Genomic DNA, 19,995 nt, shown 5'->3' with positions numbered 1-19,995 from the left:
TCCAATAATCATTAATTTGCCATTATTGTGTGTTAAGAGTATGAATTCTTGAGAGAAAGAAAGATATATGTGGTGCTTGTGCAAACTGACATTGTTTTCTGCTTTTTAGAGAAGAAAGTATGTCTACCTGCAATTATTCCAGAAAATTGCACCCAGTAAATTTTTTGGGTTGTGGTCAAATGTTTCAGCTCCACTTTTCTTGACGAGATAAACATCAATCTTTGTGATATTTTGAACATTCCTTATATATTATTTACATTGCATTATGTATATATGATAGATTTTTGATAATGCAGAGGACATGTAAAGGTAAAAATGGTAACCTTTTAAACTTGCTTTCACCTTCTTTTTCTTGTATATTCTTTATAAATGATAATACATTTGTAAGATCACCCAGAAAAGGATCAGCAGTTACCAAACAGGGCCTTTAAATGTCTGGATGGATGTGAATAACTTTGGACATGATTTTAATATGATGTGAAAATTGCATTTCATAATTTATGTTATGCACTCTCTTTCTTGGATAGGACAAGGCTATATCTACAAAACCAGGAAGAACCTGTCAGTTTTGGCTTGAGAGGGATCAAGAATGCAGACATAGGGTTGTTCAGTTAAATCTGACGCTTCTCGTGTTACCATGTGTGTGCACTTAAGCCTAGTCCAACTGCAAACAGGATATCTCTGATCTTCCATCACACTAGTCTGGTAGTTTTATAGACATAGCCTTGCATTACCTGAAAGAGATTGTGGCCATGTGATTATATGGTGAAATTAATGGGTGATATGGATCGTTCTTCAAGACGACATATGACTTACACATATGAAGAGGAGATAAGCACTCTATTTGTGCTTTTATTGTAAATCAACACCATTTTTGAAAGCACAAAACAGTTGGGGAAAAATTAGAGAGCTAAATTTGCAAAACATTTTATGGTAAATATTGCATGACAACGTACTCCACATACTGGTGATCACTACATTTCAGAAATTTTTATTAATATGTTGGATACCATATACACTTACATACAAGTTGGAGCCAACTGCATAGACCCAGATCTGTCATCACATACTGAGTCAATACAGTTTGTTGGGAGTGTCCAGTAGAAAAGCTGCATAAACCCTCATCAGCTAGTGCATTATTTGACAACAGATCAGGATCTGTGTTTTTGCTGTTGGACTCGAGTTATAGAGATATAATTTTAATGACACTACTGGGTCCAGTGGTTGAAGATACTCACCATTACAGATCTGACTAACATCTCACTATTGTCTGTGGGACTGAGTGTTGGCTCAGCTAATGTGAGTATGTTGGAAAGCTTGCTAGTAGCTTCCCGTGGGTCGGTGGTTCTTCCTGGATTGCTCTTCCACCAGATATGATGGCCTATGATGTGCTGTTAAATCCACACAACCAACCAACATTTAATGAAACTTAAATATTATTAACTTTGGTGATTTAAATTTGAATTATATTTCAGTACCAGTTTTACATAAACAATATTTTTCTGAGTTTCTTAATTGATCGCTCTGGGACATTGAATATGCAGGAGGTACATGTTGTAAAAGGCAGCTAGTGGAGGGAGGCAACCTTTTTACTCAGAAGGGTGTTCCTTGGTTATATTCCATCTTAGAAGATCAGCTTTATTTTATGGGAGAGAAGGGTGTCGAGAATTATTTGTATTTTAAGAATTTTCCCATTTTTCACTTTATATTGGTTTTGCATGCCTTTTTTTCAAAACTTAGTTCACTATAGCCATGCTTGTAACACACACACACTCATCCACACAACCTCCCTCACCCATACACCCCTTTAAACTTTTTAAAATTCCATGGTAGTGCCCTGGAGAAATCACAGAATTCTGTTAGTTCTTCTTGTCATGGACTAGAAGAGTTTATGGAATGGTCTGGTGCTTGTTGTCTGCTATTCTTTTGTTCATTATTAAAAGTTTTTATCACTGCCCCTGAAATAGGAGGATTGCTTTGAAACATGAATTGATCCCATAGTCTAGTTAGTCCTAAATGAAAATGTTTCTATTCATACGTATAGTTTGGCTGCCACCGTGACCATCTTGAAAATCTTGTTTTTGCTACAGCTCCTAAATGGATGGTCATGTCAACATGGGATTGTCAGTACAAGACTTCTTTTGATGTGTTTTTTGTCCTAAATGACCATGGTACTGATCTGATTGATGTCCAATATCACAGCATCAGTCTTGAAAATACTGTGACTTCACATGAATGGATGGTAATATTAATGTTGGGTTTTCACTTAAAGACTTCTTGCAATGTTAACTTGGTCCTTAGTAAAATAAAAAATAAAAATGTTGCCAATCTGACATCCAATATGGTTTCTGTGGCAGCCATCTTTAAAATCTTGTCTCTGATTTTCCCATCTCTGCTTTTGGCAGTAGGTTGATTATATAGGTCAATGATTTTCATATCTCTGCTTTTGGTAATAGGTTGACTATATAGGTAACTGGAACTTTCCTATATCTGCTTTTGGCAATGGGTTGATTTTTTAGGTAACTAGCATTTTCCTGTCTGCTTTTGGCAATAGGTTGATTATGTAGATAACTGAGAATTTCCTATCTCCACTTTATGCAATAGGTTGATTATATAGGTAATATGTATTTTCCTGTCTGCTTTTAGCAGTAGGTTGATTATGTAGGTAAATGGGATTTAGCCATCTCTGCTTTTGGCAATAGGTTGATTATATAGGTAATATTTATTTTCCTAAAAGTGTTTGGCAGTAGGATGATTATATAGGTAACTTTGGCAATGGATTGATTATGTAGGTAACTGAAACTTTCCTATCTCTGTTTTTGGCAATGGATTGATTATACATTTAAGGGTATTTTCCTATCAGTGTTTGGCAGTAGGTTGATGGTGTAGGTCAGTAGGATTTTCCTGTCTGATTTTGGCAGTGGGTTGATTCTGTAGGTAACTGGGATTCTCCTAACTTTGCTTTTCGCAGTTGGTTGATTATTTATGTAACTCAGATTTTCCTATCTCTGTTTTTGACAATAGGTTGATTATGTAGGTAACTGATTTTTCGATCTCTGCTTTTGGCAATAGGTTGATTACATAGGTAATGGGTATTTTCTTATCATTGTTTAGCAGTTGGTTGATTATGTAGGTAACTGGGATTTTCCAGTCTAATTTTGGCAATAGGTTGATTATATATGGATAGTTTCCTGTGAGTGCTTGGCAATGAGTTGATTTTGTAGGTAACTAGAATTTTCCTATCTGCTTTTGGAAATTGGTTGATTATGTAGGTAAATGGGATTTTCCTATCTCTGCTTTTGGCAGTAGGTTGATTATATAACTAACTGAGATTTTCCTATCTCTGCTTTTGGTAATAGGTTGATTATGTTGGTAACTGATTTTCCTATCTCTGCTTTTGACAGTAGGTTGATCATGTAAGTAACTGGGTTTTCCTTTTAAAAAAACAAAAGATTATCTTGCAAATGGTAAGACAGGTATTGCTTATTATGGCCATGACATTGTTGCCAATATAAGAGTCTGTGTTTACATTTTTGAAAGTTGGATAGAACAATCCCTTGTTAGAACACATTTCTTTATGATCTTCTGTAAATAGTGCATTAAAAGAAGGGTGAACTGTTCATGTGGGTTGAGATTACCCATTCCATGTAACCCCTTTCTTTTTTCTTTTTTTTTTTCCATTGTGTATGAGTAATTATAGTGCTGTTGTGTAATAGTGCTTTTGTTGATATTGTGTTAGGACATATTAAAAACTGTACTAGTTTATATGGGATGGGACTGTGAAGTCATTGATACTGAAAGTTCATTTCTTGGTATTACTTCCCTTTAGATATTTTTCAAGGGTGATGGGGGAGAGGTTTGGACTGAGATGCAACTTCAGCAAAAATTCTATGTTGAACAAATTTATGTGAGAGTAATTTGCTGAAGTTGGGAGCTATACCCACTTTTTCCATGTGCATGGAAATAGTGTATGTGTATCCCATATTTATAAACCTGCCAAAAGGCAGAGCATTTAGTCTTGTGGTGATGTTTGGTCATCTCTTCATCTCATATCAATTTATTTTTTTATAATTTGAGCTCAGCTTTCTTATGCCTTCATCAGAGATCACTGATGTGTTGTCCAGTCGAAGACAAAATACCAGGTCAAAGGTTATGATAACAGTAACTATAGTAAAATGGTATCTGTGCAGTAACATGAGTTTTATTTCATATACCTTCACAAATTTTACAGAAGAGTCACCCTTGAAGACCAAGAAACTTCATGATTTGAGGTCATTAGGTAGGTTTTACATGCTTCCAGGAAATCAGGAAAAATGATAATTTTTTCCCGACTGTGAAAAGTCCTGGAATTTCACAAATATTGATGAAAGTTGAGAAAAAACCCAGGAATTTTCCACCACCACTTGATGCCCGAAACAATCACATAGTTGAGTCGTAACTAAACTGATCAGGACTTAAATTTATGAAGTTCTAACCAGAATATTATGGATTGTGCAGCATGGATCATTTGTGTGCTTGCAATAAATATATATGCTGAGTCAAACCAAATGCTCAGTGGATTAAATTCGTCTAGTAGACTCTTGATTTTCAAAGTCTGCTCGATGTCCATTTCTTTCCTTACATGGAAAGTATGAAAACCACTCTAGCATCACAAGAGGCAAACATTGTGGTGGCAAAGCGTAGCCACTTACCGGATGGCCTAGTAAACTTTAAACGTTGATAGATCGAGTGATACATGTATGAAGTGGATATGAAAATTATTTTCTCAGAAATTGTGAGTATTAAAATTGTTATGTCTTTAATCTGCTAAAAGACAAGATAAAACTACAGTGTTGATGTAATGTGACCTGGTACTCATGATTTGCACTGCTAGCTCATGAATACACATATCTAACAACCCACATTTTCAAATCTTCTAGAGAAAAAATAAAGTAATATTAAATGAAAGTCATACTGGTTGTAATAAAAATACATTCCAAGAACAACTTCTGGAGTTTTGTTTTATCACATGACTAAGACGTTGACACATGCTCTCTGCTTGATAAATAAGGCTGGCCAGATTGCTGGTTTTTACACAAAGTATCTAACTTTCATTTATTATAATTGAATTTCTCTACAACGACATTAAAATGAAGTTTGTTGTTGATATCACGTGACTAATGAACAATGTCGTTGTTTGAGATTTGTGAAGTGACTAGTAATGCAAATGGCGAGTACAGGGTCAGGTTTCATCAATGCCTTAGTTATGTCTAGTCTAGTCTGTCAGCGGATTAAAGACATAACAATTATAATACTTGCTATTTCTGAGAAAATAAATCATATTCCTATCGATTTCATGCTGGTATAAGTCGATATAACATAAGTTTTATTTTTCTAGGTCTGCTGGTAAACTACTACCATATGTCGCTACTGCACGGTGGTGGTAAATTCCAAATTTTCGATAGTCAGTTGCAACAACCCCAACCTAAATGTCCAATATGAAAAATGGGGTGGGAATATTCAGAGAAAACCCAGATTAGAAAACAGACTGCTATTCGTTTTAAACCAAATTTGTAGTCCAAATTGTTGAATCTCAAGCTGAAATGAGAAATTGTCGTCCCTTTTATTATATATTAAAAAAACAATTCAAGCCCCTGTATCAATACAGGTTTGGAGACTGGTTTAACGAATTACAAGAAGACAAGTTGATTTTACAGAACATTTAGTCCTTGTTTCTACAACAGTTTATAATTCTGAAGGTCTTTTGTCAAAATTTAAATCAACCCTTTTGAAAACATTTTTTAAATAATAGATTTTTAACCAGATAATCTTAAAGATATTAGGTTGTTTGAAAAATCTTGTTTGGAATTTTATTGGCACAGATAAATTCAGGGTTAAACTCACTTTGTTGCAAGACATGATTCTAATTATTAGCGTTTATTGTTTTTATATACTGCAATATGGAATGTTTTCTTTCTATAAGATGCATATATATATATATATATATATATATATATATATATATATATATATATTACTATAGAATACTTTAGAATTAAAGGTTTGAAAGGAACAAAATCAATTTTATTTCATTATATTGTTCCCATTTAGCAATATAATGCAGGTCAGCAAAATAAAGTTAGAATTTTTATTTTGTACATTGAAATGACTTTACATGCCAATTTATAAGAATGTAATTAAATTTGTTTGTGTGACACATTTTGTGGTTTTGTACAGGATCGTCTTTTCTGGCTTATATGTTTTGGAGAGTCTTGAAAGAGAACCATCTTTAGATTTAGAAAATGCATGTTTTATAATCGAAAATGTTCTTTAATTTCATTCAGTATTGGTCATGTGTAAATTTTGAAAAAAATAATTTCATCCTGGAAAAACCCTGGAAATTTATCTTAAGAAAATCATGGGAACCATGTCTGTAATAAGTTGATTTTCATGCATTCACCAAATTTAGTTGATTTGCTTTACAAGAACTGTAGAAGCCTATCAGTTTGGCAATTTTAAGGTCAAAGTCAAAGTCACCATAAAATGGTTTATGCATAGCAACTTATGTTGATCATATTTGCATCACAATTTACAGATATGATGACCTTGATGATACCATGCTGCCTGTTGATTTATTTTCCATAAAAAAGGTTAACAATCAAGGTCATTGTCAATTGTCTTGACATAATCAGCTATTGCATAACAACTCGATTTTTAAAACTTAAGCTAGGCTGCCCTTGATGAGAGAAAAGCTTTGATGTTTTCAGGATTTAAAGGTCATGATCACAAAGCTTAATGAGAAAGATGGTCGTCGTATTGTGTTCTAGTTTTAGCATTTCTATTGTTTCTTTGTAAGAATTTCAGTTTTGCCTTTTTTCTGTGTAAATTGTTTGGAAAATAATAACCAGAGGTAACTGTACATGTAAGCTACAAAGTTGTTTTGACAGTGTACAAAATAAAAGCTCTTATTGTTCTTTTATATAAAAATGTGTATCAGGTAGTTGATTCATGTTTTGCATTTCGTTTATACTTGTATTTAATTGGAGTGTTAATATTTGAAGATGCTGTTTGTCCATGTTCTGACTGACTGTATGCCAAAACATATACTAGAACATTTTCTGAAATAAAGAAGCAGTCAGTTATGAAGTCTGTTCTTTATTTGTTATGGAGTAAAGATGGATTTATACCCTTACTATCTTAGCAGACGGTGTATCTTTTGTTTGCAGCATGTACCGTATAGTAAAAGTCATATAGGTCATATATGTATATTTACTCATCTTAAATATAAACTGTTGTTTTAAAATTTAATACTGTTGATTTAAAATTTAATACTAATTTTGCTTAACTGAAGTCTATTCAGTCCTGATTATTGAATGCTCTGCACCATAACTGACCTGAAGAAACTTACAGAAAAAAATTATGGATTGCTATGAACTTTCATGGTGGTGGCCAGGTACTAAACAGGGTCAAGAAAAGAGCATGTGGAGTCTAATCGTCCCAATATCGAGTAGTATGAATTTATTTAGCAGTATATGTAGCTTTCATTGTGACATCATAGCACGTGATATTCAATCCGGATTGTACTGGATCACACATGTAGGTTGACCTTATCCAAAAATGTTCACATACTTTAAGATTGATTTTGCCATTGGTATGTCTCAGGACGAATAATGACCTTCCAAAGGAATATGGATAAATGAGGATCCAAATAAAGTGTATAATTGCCATTTCAAGGAATGCATAATGGAATTCTACAAAATTACACCCATTACTGAAATAATTGATGTTGAATGCATAGTACTGTTTTCATAAGTCTTTGGTATGACTCTGCCAAGTTTTGAACCCACGACCTCCAACATCTGAGGGAGACACTTTACCATTAGGCCACTGAAGCGGTGTAGAATACATATTAGCTTAATATGACTGATCCTGTATGTCCATTAGCTACTACATCGACTGATGACTTCATTTTTTCAGCATTTACCATCACTTTAGATTTTGTGGATAGATGACACATGAGGTAAGAAGATGCTTATCGATTAGGGGCTCAAAGATCAAGGTCACTATGACTAAAAGAAGAAAATAGTTTCTTCACAATAACATTAGTTCTACATCACATGCCTGAACCAAGTTTTCACTTGGAAAAATAAACGTATTGATTTCAAGGTCAGAGCTCGGGATCACTTAGACTGATAGAATTTTAAAAATTTCTGCATGAATATATTAGTTCCACATCATTTGTATAGACTAAACTTTATGGATAGTTTGCTTTTGGGGTAGAAAGATGTCCATTTAGGAGTCAAAAGTCAAGGTAACTGATCGAAGGAAGAAAATTGGTTCCACACAACAGCATTGATTATACATTTCGGGCCTTGATCAAATGTTGCAGATAGCTTACATAGGGGTAATGTAGCAATGCTATGCTGTAATTTCAGCCAGCTTTAACACATGCTGATATGCTATCCGCTTTAATTTTTCTTGCTATTTTTATCAAATTAATTTGTTAAAAATTCTCATCTAATTCAAAGCCAAATTATTCAATTTACATATCTTCGCTAGCCAATATTCCGATAACCCTATCTACACCTTGGCATATCAAGCAGATATTTTTGTGCTTTGGGTCTGCGAGTTTCATTTGATGTGGCGGCAAGCCACCTCCATCCAATCAAAATTAAGTTGTTCAAATATGAACACTTTTGAATACGGATTATAAACTTGTAAGCAGGATACTAACAAATAGAGTAAAGTGTGGGTTAAGTAAAATAATTAATGTAAATCAAACCTGTAGGGGAAAAGGGAGAGCCATTCAAAATAATATTCTAAATATTAAAACTATAATAGACTATATTAATGAAACAGGTACGAAGGGTACTATGGTACTCTTTGACCAAGAAAAAGCCTTTGACTATTTAGAACACAACTATATACAGAAAGTATCAGAAAAATTTGGTTTCGGATCAAATTTACGAAGTGGACTGAAATCCTATACACGTGAATAACCTTGTGTACAGGTAAATGGATATTCACGAAAGAATTAGACATACGATGATCCGTGAGGCAAGGTTGCCCACTATCAATGTTATTATACGTAATAGCAATCGAAAATCTAAGTCACAAAATACGCAACAACCAAGAAATACAAGGTATCCAAATACCAAATCTAAAAGAGGAATTTAAAATGTTCCAGAATGCTGATGATTGTACAAACTTTATAAGAGATGCAAAATGCTATAAACATCTAGAGAAAGAATTTGAACATTTCGGGAAGGCATCAGGCTCAGAAATCAACCATGACTAGACCGAAATCTTGAAAATAGGCAACTGGAGAGGGAGCCACCCTAGGCTACCTCCCCACATACTGAGAGATACAGTGAAAGCTCTAGGGGTACATAACATGCCAACCATTACACTTTTGGCATAATCATTACGCTTTTTTTCCACTAAATTACGCCTTACGCATAAATGTATTAGGATTACGCGTTTTCGATATATCCCTTCTCAAAAATTTTTTTAATAATTTGTTTTCTCATTTTTATTAACATCCTATTAATCCCACAGACTGTTTTCTAGAAAAGACGGCTTCTACGTAACTACGATATAAGAGTACGCTTGTCCGTAAACTCAAACATGTACTTTCCTAACAGTTTTGACCTCGGTTTCTATTTATAGCAGCTGTATGGCTTAGTTAGGAGAGAACAGACTGGTTTTCTAACTTGTAATCATTGCTCGCAAATTCTCTGTTCAAATTGATAATTGGTACAGAACCAGTCTGTAGATATTTGGCACTAAAAGTCGTCAGATTTATTCTAGTCGATGCGTGTGTTAGAGCAAATATGTTTTTCAAATAATTTCACAGATGGATTAGAAAAGATGAAAAATCGATTCAGAGATGAATACATGAACTACATATTACAGCATTCCATTCTAGGGCAGCTTCATGCCCCATGCAGGTTGTGTGGAAAGGGTTTTAATATTGGCCATCGTGGTAAAAGAAAGAAACCTTGAATTGGCTCATTTTCCTAACTCCAGTACTATTTTTTTAAACAATTTTTAAAATTTTTTTATTTTACAGCAGAACTAAATTGTGGACATGAATTTTATAAATGCAGAGACATTATGTACTGAGTTCTTAAAAGTATACGGACTATCCTTAGCGGTGGAAGACTACATTGGTCCTTTGTTCAAACGGAGCTTTCCTGATTCCAAAGTTGCAGAAAATATCCATGTGCAAGAACAAAGTCATCTAATGTTGTTAGGTGTTTAGCAGAAGATACTTCACTTAAAATTGCAGAAGCCATGCAAATTAGGCCGTTTAGTATTGCAACAGACAGGAGTAGTGATTATGATGACAAAAAGTTGTACCCAGTCTGTGTAAGAGACTTTGACAACGAAAAGGGCAAGGTCAGAGTGCTTTTCTTTCATTACCAGAATTAACAGTGGATTCCACTAGAGAAAACAATATTTTATTTGCTTGATAATGCTTTGAATAAATATAAGTTGGCAGAACTGTATGGGGTTTTCAGTTGATGCTGCATCAGTGATGACTAATTCATAATGGAGTTGCATTCTATATTTTGAAAAAACATCTCTATCATTGTACATATCAGGTTGTCTCCGTCATATGATGCACCATGCTGCAGGAAAGGCTGCTGATAAATTAGAAGAACTCCTGAAGTATCCAATTGGCACTCTACCTGACAATGTACTTCATGGGGACAGTTGATTTTTTTTCCTCTTATTTGCCAGCTAAAAGACCCAATAACTGGAAGATATAAATTTCCTCTTCTTTGTCAGGTTATAAAAGGAATATTGGTTCTTTACCATTCTAATGCTGACTGTGAGAGATTGTTCAGCATTGTTAACAAAAGCAAAACTGAATTTAGATCCGGGCTCTAATAACCCAGCACTTATTGCTCTACTGGTGGGCAAAACATTTATAGTCTCAGCTGGTACAAAATGTTTTGAAATGCAAAATGAGAGTCCGTTGCTTTTTGAAGCTCAAAGTATTATATATGAAAACTTGAAGCAGTAATTGATGTTAAAAGTCCAGACAGGTAAATAAATCATTATGTACACATGCTTATTGAATTTTTATCATGTTATATGTGGATTACTCTTTTTTTTCTGCTCGGATTACTCTTTTTGTCCACTTGGATGACACTTTTTCCTCGCCAGGGGTTGGCATGTATGGGGGTATATTTTTTTTATGGGTGGGGGGAACACTATATAAAACTACAAAAATATAATCAAAAAAATAAGAGAAAAAATCTGGGCCCTAATGCCACTATGCATCATGGAGCGGGCCCAAATGGCAAAAACATATTTGTATTCAAATATTATACAATTAGATCAACAGACATGGAAAAAAAATTCTGGATAAGTTGGATAAGGAAATAATAAAACTACATATGGAATTAAAAAACCCATTATATTATTAAAGAGACTGTATAGAGCACAAAGTAGAGGGGGATTGGGACTGCCAAGCCCACTACCACTAAAAGTAACTAATATAATAAATAGATTGAAAAAAGTACAACCCGAACCTAAGAAGGTGTGGGAGGCACTATATATCTGCTGGTTCGGCTTCACCATTGGGGGCCGACGGAGATATACAGAAATAATAAAATTACGAGGAATAAAACTCGAAAATTCAGATATGTTAAGGAAATACTTTTAAAATATAGAGATCAAGCAGAATTATGGAAATTGGGTACAGGAAAAACATGATTGGATAAGAAAGGATGTAACGAAAAGAATAAGATGTAGACTAGAACAAGACAACTGGGGGGTAAACTGGGAAAAATTGGGAGAAAGTAAGATCTGTCAAAATTCAAAGCATACATTTTATATATCTGCACAATGCTTGGCTTACAGGTGAAGAAGCTGTCAGACGTCATATGATCAGAACAATACCGAAATGTCCTTTATGTAAAATTGCCAATTTCACAAAACTCCATACGATCGCCCAATGCGACAAAACAAAAAAATAATTAGGATATTACTAATTATGGAAATATGTAAAAAGTACAAGTAACACAGAAACAATGTTTTATATCTAAATGTAACTTTTGAAAATAAAGTGGTTTTAAAAATAATTGACATTTCAACTACTATGCTATCTTGTGGTCAAATAATTAAATAACGTTTTTTTTTCTTTTTTTTTCTTCTTTCTTTTTTCTACTCCTTATTAAGAATCCTCTCTTTAACAATAAGTCTACTTTTCAAGGTTGTGTGTCTTGGCCAGGGAGAGGTGAGATGCGGGAGAGGCTTCGATATACCGCCCAACTAGGGGTGAGTAGCGTCAAATATGGGCTGGAGCCTGGCCTTCATCTCTCACCTCACAGTACCAATGTACGAAATCAAACTATTGCAGGCTATTTAGAGAAAACAATAAAATCTAACCAACAACACAATAGTAACTGTTTGCACCAAATAATACTAATAAAGTACCGATACCGTATTCTGTCCTTTGCATTCTTTTCCAACTAAGGGATACAAGGAACCTCCATGTGGGAGAAGTATGATGCACAGACGCCGAAGGGCTAAGTCACGTGCCGCTATGCGAAGTGAAAAGGCCTTCGTGAGAGCGTCAGAAAACCCCACGTTTGGAAATGAACAAACGGAACAACTATACGGGGACAAACTATAAATTTAGTAAAATAACCAAGAGTTACCCTTACTAACTTTTAGGGACTAACCCAAAAATAAAACCCACGATAAACTGGAAGGAACGGGTTTGAACTGATGGAACCAATTCAAACCAGTTCTACCCGGTCAAAACCAGTCCAAAGTGGACTTAAACCATGAAATTTACTTGGATTGAACCGGTTATGATCCAGGATAAACTGGAATGAACTGGTTTGAACAGTATGGAACCGGTTTGATCCGGATGGAACCGGTTTAAACGGGTTCTACCCGGTCAAAACAAGTCCAAAATGGACTTTAACCATGAAATCTACTTGGATTAAACCGGTTTTGAACCAGGATAAACTGGAATGAACTGGTTTGAAACAGACTGAACCAGTAAGATCCGGATGGAACCAGTTTAAACTGTTTTGAAATAGTCAAAACCACACCAAAGTGGACTTAAACCATAAAATCTACTTGGATTAATCCGGTTTGAACTGGTTTTGAACCAGGATAAACTGGAATGAACTGGTTTGAAACAGACTGAACCAGTAAGATCCGGATGGAACCAGTTTAAACTGTTTTGAAATAGTCAAAACCACACCAAAGTGGACTTAAACCATGAAATCTACTTGGATTAAACCGGTTTGAACTGGTTTTGAACCAGGATAAACTGGAATGAACTGGTGTAAACTGGAATGAACTGGTGTAAACCAGATCAAACCGGTAAAATCCGGATGGAACCGGTTCGAACCAGTCAAAACCACTCCAAAGTGGACTTAAACCATAAAAACCAACTTGGACTAAACTTGTTTGAACCAGTTTTGAACTAGGATAAACTGGAATGAACTGGTTTGAACCAGATAGAACCGGTTTGTTCCAGATGGAACCGGCTTAAACTGGTTCTACCTGGTAAAGACCATTCCAAAGTGGACTTAAACCATGAAATTTACGTGGATTAAACCGGTTTAAACTGATTTTGAACCAGGATAAACTGAAATGAACTGGTTTGAACCAGATGGAACCGGTTTGTTTCGGATGGAACCGGTTTAAACTGGTTCTACCTTGTCAAAACCAGCCCAAATTGGACATAAACCATGAAATCTACTTGGATTAAATCGGTTAGAACCGGTTTTGAACCAGGATAAACTGGAATGAACTGGTTTGAACAATATGGAACTGGTTTGATCCGGATGGAACTGGTTTAAACCGATTCTACCTGGTCAAAACAAGTCCAAAGTGGACTTTATCCATGAAATCTCCTTGGATTAAACTGGTTTGAACCAATTTTGAACCAGAATAAGCTGGTTTGAACCAGGCTGAACCGGTAAGATCAGGATGGAACCAGTTTAAACCATTTTGAACTAGTCAAAACCATTCCAAAGTGGACTTAAACCATGAAATCTACTTGGATTAAACCAGTTTTGAACTAGGATAAACTGGAATGAACTGATTTAAACCAGATGGAACCGGTTTGATCCGGATGGAACCAGTTTAAACCGGTTCTACCTGGTAAAGACCTTTCCAAAGTGGACTTAAACCATGAAATCTACTTGAATTAAACCAGTTTTGAACCAGGATAAACTGGAATGAGCTGCTTCGAACCAGATGGAACCCATTTGTTCCAGATGGAGCTGGTTTAAACCGGTTCTACCACGTCAAAACCAGTCCAAATTGTACATAAACCATGAAATCTGCTATGAACTGGTTTGAACCAGATGGAACTGGTTTGATCTGGATGGAACCGGTTTAAACTGGTTCTACCCAGTCAAAACAAGTCCATGGTGGACCTAAAAGCATGCAACCTACTTGGATTAAACCGGTTTTAAGCGGTTTTGAACCATGATAAACTGGAATGAACTGGTTTGAACCAGATGAAACCGGTTTGATCCGGATGGAACCAGTTTAAACCGGTTCTACCCAGTCATAACCAGCCAAAAGTGGATTTAAACTATGAAATCTACTTGGATTAAACTGGTTAGAACTGGTTTTGAACCAGGATAAACTAGAATAAACTTGTTTGAACCAGATGGAACTGGTTTGATCTGGAAGGAAGCAGTTTAAACGTGTTCAAACCAGTCAAAACCAGTCCAAAGTGGACTTAAACCATGAAATCTACTTGGATTAAACTGGTTTGAACCGGTTTTGAACCAACATAAACTGGAATGAACTGGTTTGAACCAGATTGAACCGATGGAACCGGTTCTCCGCGGCCAAAACCAGTCCAAAGTGGACTTAAACCATGAAAATTCGATTAAACCGTTTATGATCCAGGATAAACTGGAATGAACTGGTTTGATCCAGATGGAACCGGTTTAAACCGGTTCTACCCAGTAAAGACCATTCCAAAGTGGACTTAAACCATGAAATCTACTTGGATTAATTCGGTTTTGAACCAGGATAAACTGGAATGAACTGGTTTGAACCAGATGGAACCCGTTTGTTCCGGATGGAACTGGTTTAAACCAGTTCTACAATGTCAAAACCTGTCCAAATTGGACATAAACCATGAAATCTACTTGGATTAAATCGGTTTTGATCTAGGATAAACTGGAATGAACTGGTTTGAACAAGATGGAACCCAGTCAAAACAAGTCCATGGTGGACCTAAAAAGCATGAAATCTACTTGGATTAAACCGGTTTGAACCCATTTTGGACCAGGATAAATTGGAATGAACTGGACTGAACCAGATGGAACCAGTTTGATACAGATGGAAGTGGATTAAACAGGTTCAAACCAGTCAAAACCAGTCCAAAGTGGATTTAAACCATGAAATCTACTTGGATTAAACTGCTTAGAACCAGTTTTGAACCAGGATAAACTGGAATGAACTGGTTTGAACCAGATGGAACAGGTTTAAACCAGTTCTACCTGGTAAAGACCATTCCAAAGTGGACTTAAACCATGAAATCTACTTGGATTAAACTGGTTTAAAGCGGTTTTGAACCAGAATAAACTGGAATGAGCTGGATTGAACCAGATGGAACCAGTTTAAACCGGTTCTACCCAGTCAAAACCAGTTGAAAGAGGATTTAAACCATGAAATCTACTTGGATTAAACCAGTTAGAACCAGTTTTGAACCAGGATAAACTAGAATGCCTTTTGTTTTTAAAATTGGTATGGGAGGGGTTTACCAACAAGTGGGATGGTGTGAGAATACTATAATGAACATTTGTATTCACACTGACATTTCTGTCTTAGAACTTTCTCCAGACAACGCATTACTTTACAGCAATGTTGATCTTCAGTACATAAAAGTTCCAAGACAGAAACGCACAGAGCACAATGAACTTGACACAGCAACCATGTGTTTGGCCAACCGCAGACTACACATTTGATTGGACACATTCAAACAAATGGAATAAACATATGAATTGAATACCCACTCCCATATCTTTAGCCAGAGTAGGATTTGTCTACTTAGGAGTAATGTGCTTCCGTTGTGGTTTATGAGTCCATATGGTATGAAGATTCAGCTATCCTACAACATGCGAGATAGTCTCAGTCCTTTCGTTATCTTTCTTTGGTTGTTCAACCAATTACCTTGCTGATGATACTGTTCTCAAGTATAAAAAAGGAGAAAGTTCTAAGACAGAAATGTCAATGTGAATACAAACGTTTATTATAGTATTCTCACACCATCCCACTTGTTGGTAAACCCCTCCCATACCAATTTTAAAAACAGAAGGCATACAAAGATAAAAAAAAAATGCACAAAACCTCGTCATTTCATTCATTGATGTATAAGTTCTGACCCAGCTGTTGGCAGGGGTCCCAAACACTGAAAACTTATTGGTGATTTGAATCAAATGGGAGTTTCTTTAGCAACATGGTCGCCATATTTGCTTGGGCTAGTCTGCGTTTTCAAGCAACAGATGTGATGTAATTCACAACCTTGAAAATCTCAATAATTCTGCAAATTTGAGATTTACATATCTTTGAACACATGTATGCAAGAGTTGCTCCTATTTATTTGTTCAGTTTGTTTCTAGAAATATTAAAACTAAACATTGCAAATATTGAATGCAGACGAAACATTTATTTTACTGAAATAGACTACTCTAGCAACCAGAAGTGGATATCAAGCAGTTTGATTGCTTGTTTACATCGGGAGCTCCCATTTGAGTTGAAACTGCAATAAGTCAACAGTTTCAGGGACCTCTTGGCAACAATCAGGTTAGAAATTATGAATTAATGTATGAAATTAATTAAGGTTTGTGCATATTTTACATCCTTGATGCTTTTGGTTGTTAAAATCAGTAGGAGGATATACAAACAAGCAGGACAGTATGTGAATACTGCAGAAAAATAAATTCAACACAGCAACAGGGTGAGGGACCATGTGGACTCCTAGTTCAATTTTTATTTTAGTACAACAATTTTCACTGAAAATGATGAATTCACCCCTTACGGGATGTATCCCTGGTTGCCCCCCCCCCCCCTTCTCAGCCCTGGCCTTGCGTCCAGAACAATGCTGTACTCCGTGACATCAGCTAAGCAGTATGACCAAGCTGCTCCTGTACTATCAAAAGCGATGTCGCATGACCATACCACTTTACTGGCATACACTTTTGGCCAAGGCATTGCTTCCTCCTCTACTCCACAGCAAGAACGAAGCAACAGAGGCATTGAAAACCTTTCAGATCTCATAAACATGCTCAGAAAAAGAGTAAGAAAAGAAGAACACTAGCTGTCAGAGAATTCTGTTTCTTATTACTATGTGACAAACGAAAAATAATGCACTGATGACCTAAGTCAGAACTCAGTCTGTTTGCGATGTCACCAGCGATGATGATGATGATGCAAGAATTTGAATGGGTAGAATATTGATCAAGAGTTACCCTTTTTTGCTATCACCATTTATCTCTCTTCAATTTATGATTGGAATAAATTACCACCCTTGTCATATATGCAAGGTCAAAAGGTCAATGTATCCATCCATTTGTGCACGTTACTTCAGAAAAGCAGATTTACATGGCAAAATACACATACAATTCTCCCCCAAACACATAGAATTTAAAACTAAAGTAAGGTTTACATAAGCCAATTAAAATATTTTTGTATTTCATATTTTTGTGAAGTTCCAAAACATTCACTGAATGAAATTACCAGTAGTGGGACACAAAATCATGACAGGTTATCAGAATTTGGTATGGTGGTAGAGACCTTAGTGATCATATCTGAAGCACAATGCTTCAAAACACAACTATGAAATATTGAACTAGTGACCAATGCTAAATTGTCTGAACTTTATCTATTTTATTGCATGTATATTAACTAGTGTGCAAAACATCCACCTTGCATAGTCAAATAAACACTCCTAATAACACTGCACCCCCACCACTACCAACCATCATAGAAACGGTTGCCATATCTGAAAGTGTGCTTAATATCCCACTGATAATCATTCTGAGGTGGACAAAAAGTATTAATTTTACTTGCTTTCTGCAAACAGAACCAGAGTTTTGCATTTATAGTAATGTTCATTGTACATGGAGATAAGGAACCACTGTAAGGTTGTTGTTCTCTATAGGACTCGAGGTATTAACTTCATTCCCAAAGCAATCCTATGGAAACATATTAAAAATAATTATAATTTCTGAATGCTCATAATCAAACACATCTTAATCAGAATATAAATATCATTGATGCAGGCTTCTGTACTGAGAAAACTGTAAAAGCCTCAGCATTGACATGTGTTTGTAATGTATTTTCAATTTAGCATCAAGGAGTTGGATGCTTATTTCAGGAATGAGTTTTTGTAAAGTGATTGACATTGGATCAGTAACATACTGTCTCTAGTTTTTTTTAAGTTATAACTAGGATAAACTCAAAAGACTCTTTTCACTAAAATCTTACTTTCCTTATCAACTAATACTGGCCAGCCAAACTCATATATACTTTATTTAATGTTCATCCATTTCTAGACTGGTTCCAATTCTTCCCTTTATTAGTATCATGAGTCATTCAACAACACACAGTTGACAGAAGCTTGCAATCCTCACAATGTTGGATTTAAGGACTGCCAAAAGAAAATCAAACAAGGAACCCTTCAGGCACCTGTACAATTATTGTAGTATTTGCCACAGGAGATGTTCACTGAGTGAAAATCAGTCTTGATTGTGATCTGGAAGCAAATCACAAGGATCTACCCCTAGTCAAATCTGATGTCATCCAAATAGAACATTTGCCATTGGTGGAGAACCAACTTGGAAATATTCTGGTCTCCAGATCACTGCTTTTGTAACATCTTTTTGCTATAAAATACATTTTGAGCATCCAATAATACAATATTTCTGATTGATTCTATTTCATTGCTCAGTAATGTTATCTGATATCATAGAAACTTATTTATTGCTTAATGCAGAAAGCGTTTTTGTTGCAAGGTGTGTCAGCAGGGCTTGGCATATAATGTCACTCATGTCCCCAATTTGCCAACCCCCCCCCACAGAGTTGGATGTTTGATTTCAGTTTGTTGTTTTTCTTAAAATCTTGAAACATTTTAAATGAAACATGATGAAGTTCTATTTTTGTGTACACAACTCTGATTGAAATTGATAAATTTAGTGGAATGTTTTTATACAATTCATAATACCCTTTGTTGGACTTGATTTGAATTCAGAAGTTAATGATGAACTTGAGACTAGTCTGCAATGTACTATTGGCCAAAATAAGAAAATGTCAATGAACTTGTACTCAACTGATAAAAGGCTCTTATCACCTATAAATAAATTGTATGCTGCTTATATGTAAAATATAAGTTAAGACTAGATTTATAATTTTTTACTTGTATTACACCGGTAGTTACAAGTACTGACATTTCACTTCATTACATGATATGCAAAGTTTAAGTAACTTATAAATGACCTACAAGTCTACAATAAGTTTAGTCTATAATGAGATACATGGAACTTGCATCAGATTGGCTAAGCATGTTACTTTTCAGATTTAGAGACTGTATTTCTCATCTGGAGATCCCGAGACAATATAATGTGTGAGTCAGAAGTTTTTCCATAAGGGTTTATGTTCAAGCAAGAAAAGAGTAATTTGTTTTCATCGTGTTTGTCCTGTTTTGAAAATAATTGAAAGGATATTTTTTTAATTATTTCTTCATTTATATTTGAAAAATTTATGCAGCATTGTACGCAAGTAGTGCTTTCTGCATCAAGAGCAGGCAAAAAACCAATTTACAATTCTGAATAACAGTTTAGCTTTCTGATATTAGGAGAATTAAACTGTAACAAACAATGTTCTTAATGGAATAGAATATGCATTATGTTAAATTATTCTTGTAATATTTAAAACTGTCTATCTCTAAGGTCTTCCTCATTAATATTCATAGTTTTGTATCTTTTCTTACATGCATTAAGAAACCTTTTTTCATTT

This window comes from Sinohyriopsis cumingii, chromosome 7 (genome assembly GCF_028554795.1).
Source record: "Sinohyriopsis cumingii isolate HCF-2022 chromosome 7, ASM2855479v2, whole genome shotgun sequence".
Taxonomy (NCBI): domain Eukaryota; kingdom Metazoa; phylum Mollusca; class Bivalvia; order Unionida; family Unionidae; genus Sinohyriopsis; species Sinohyriopsis cumingii.
The sequence above is the reverse complement of the archived record's forward strand: the minus strand, read 5'-3'. Positions refer to the sequence as shown.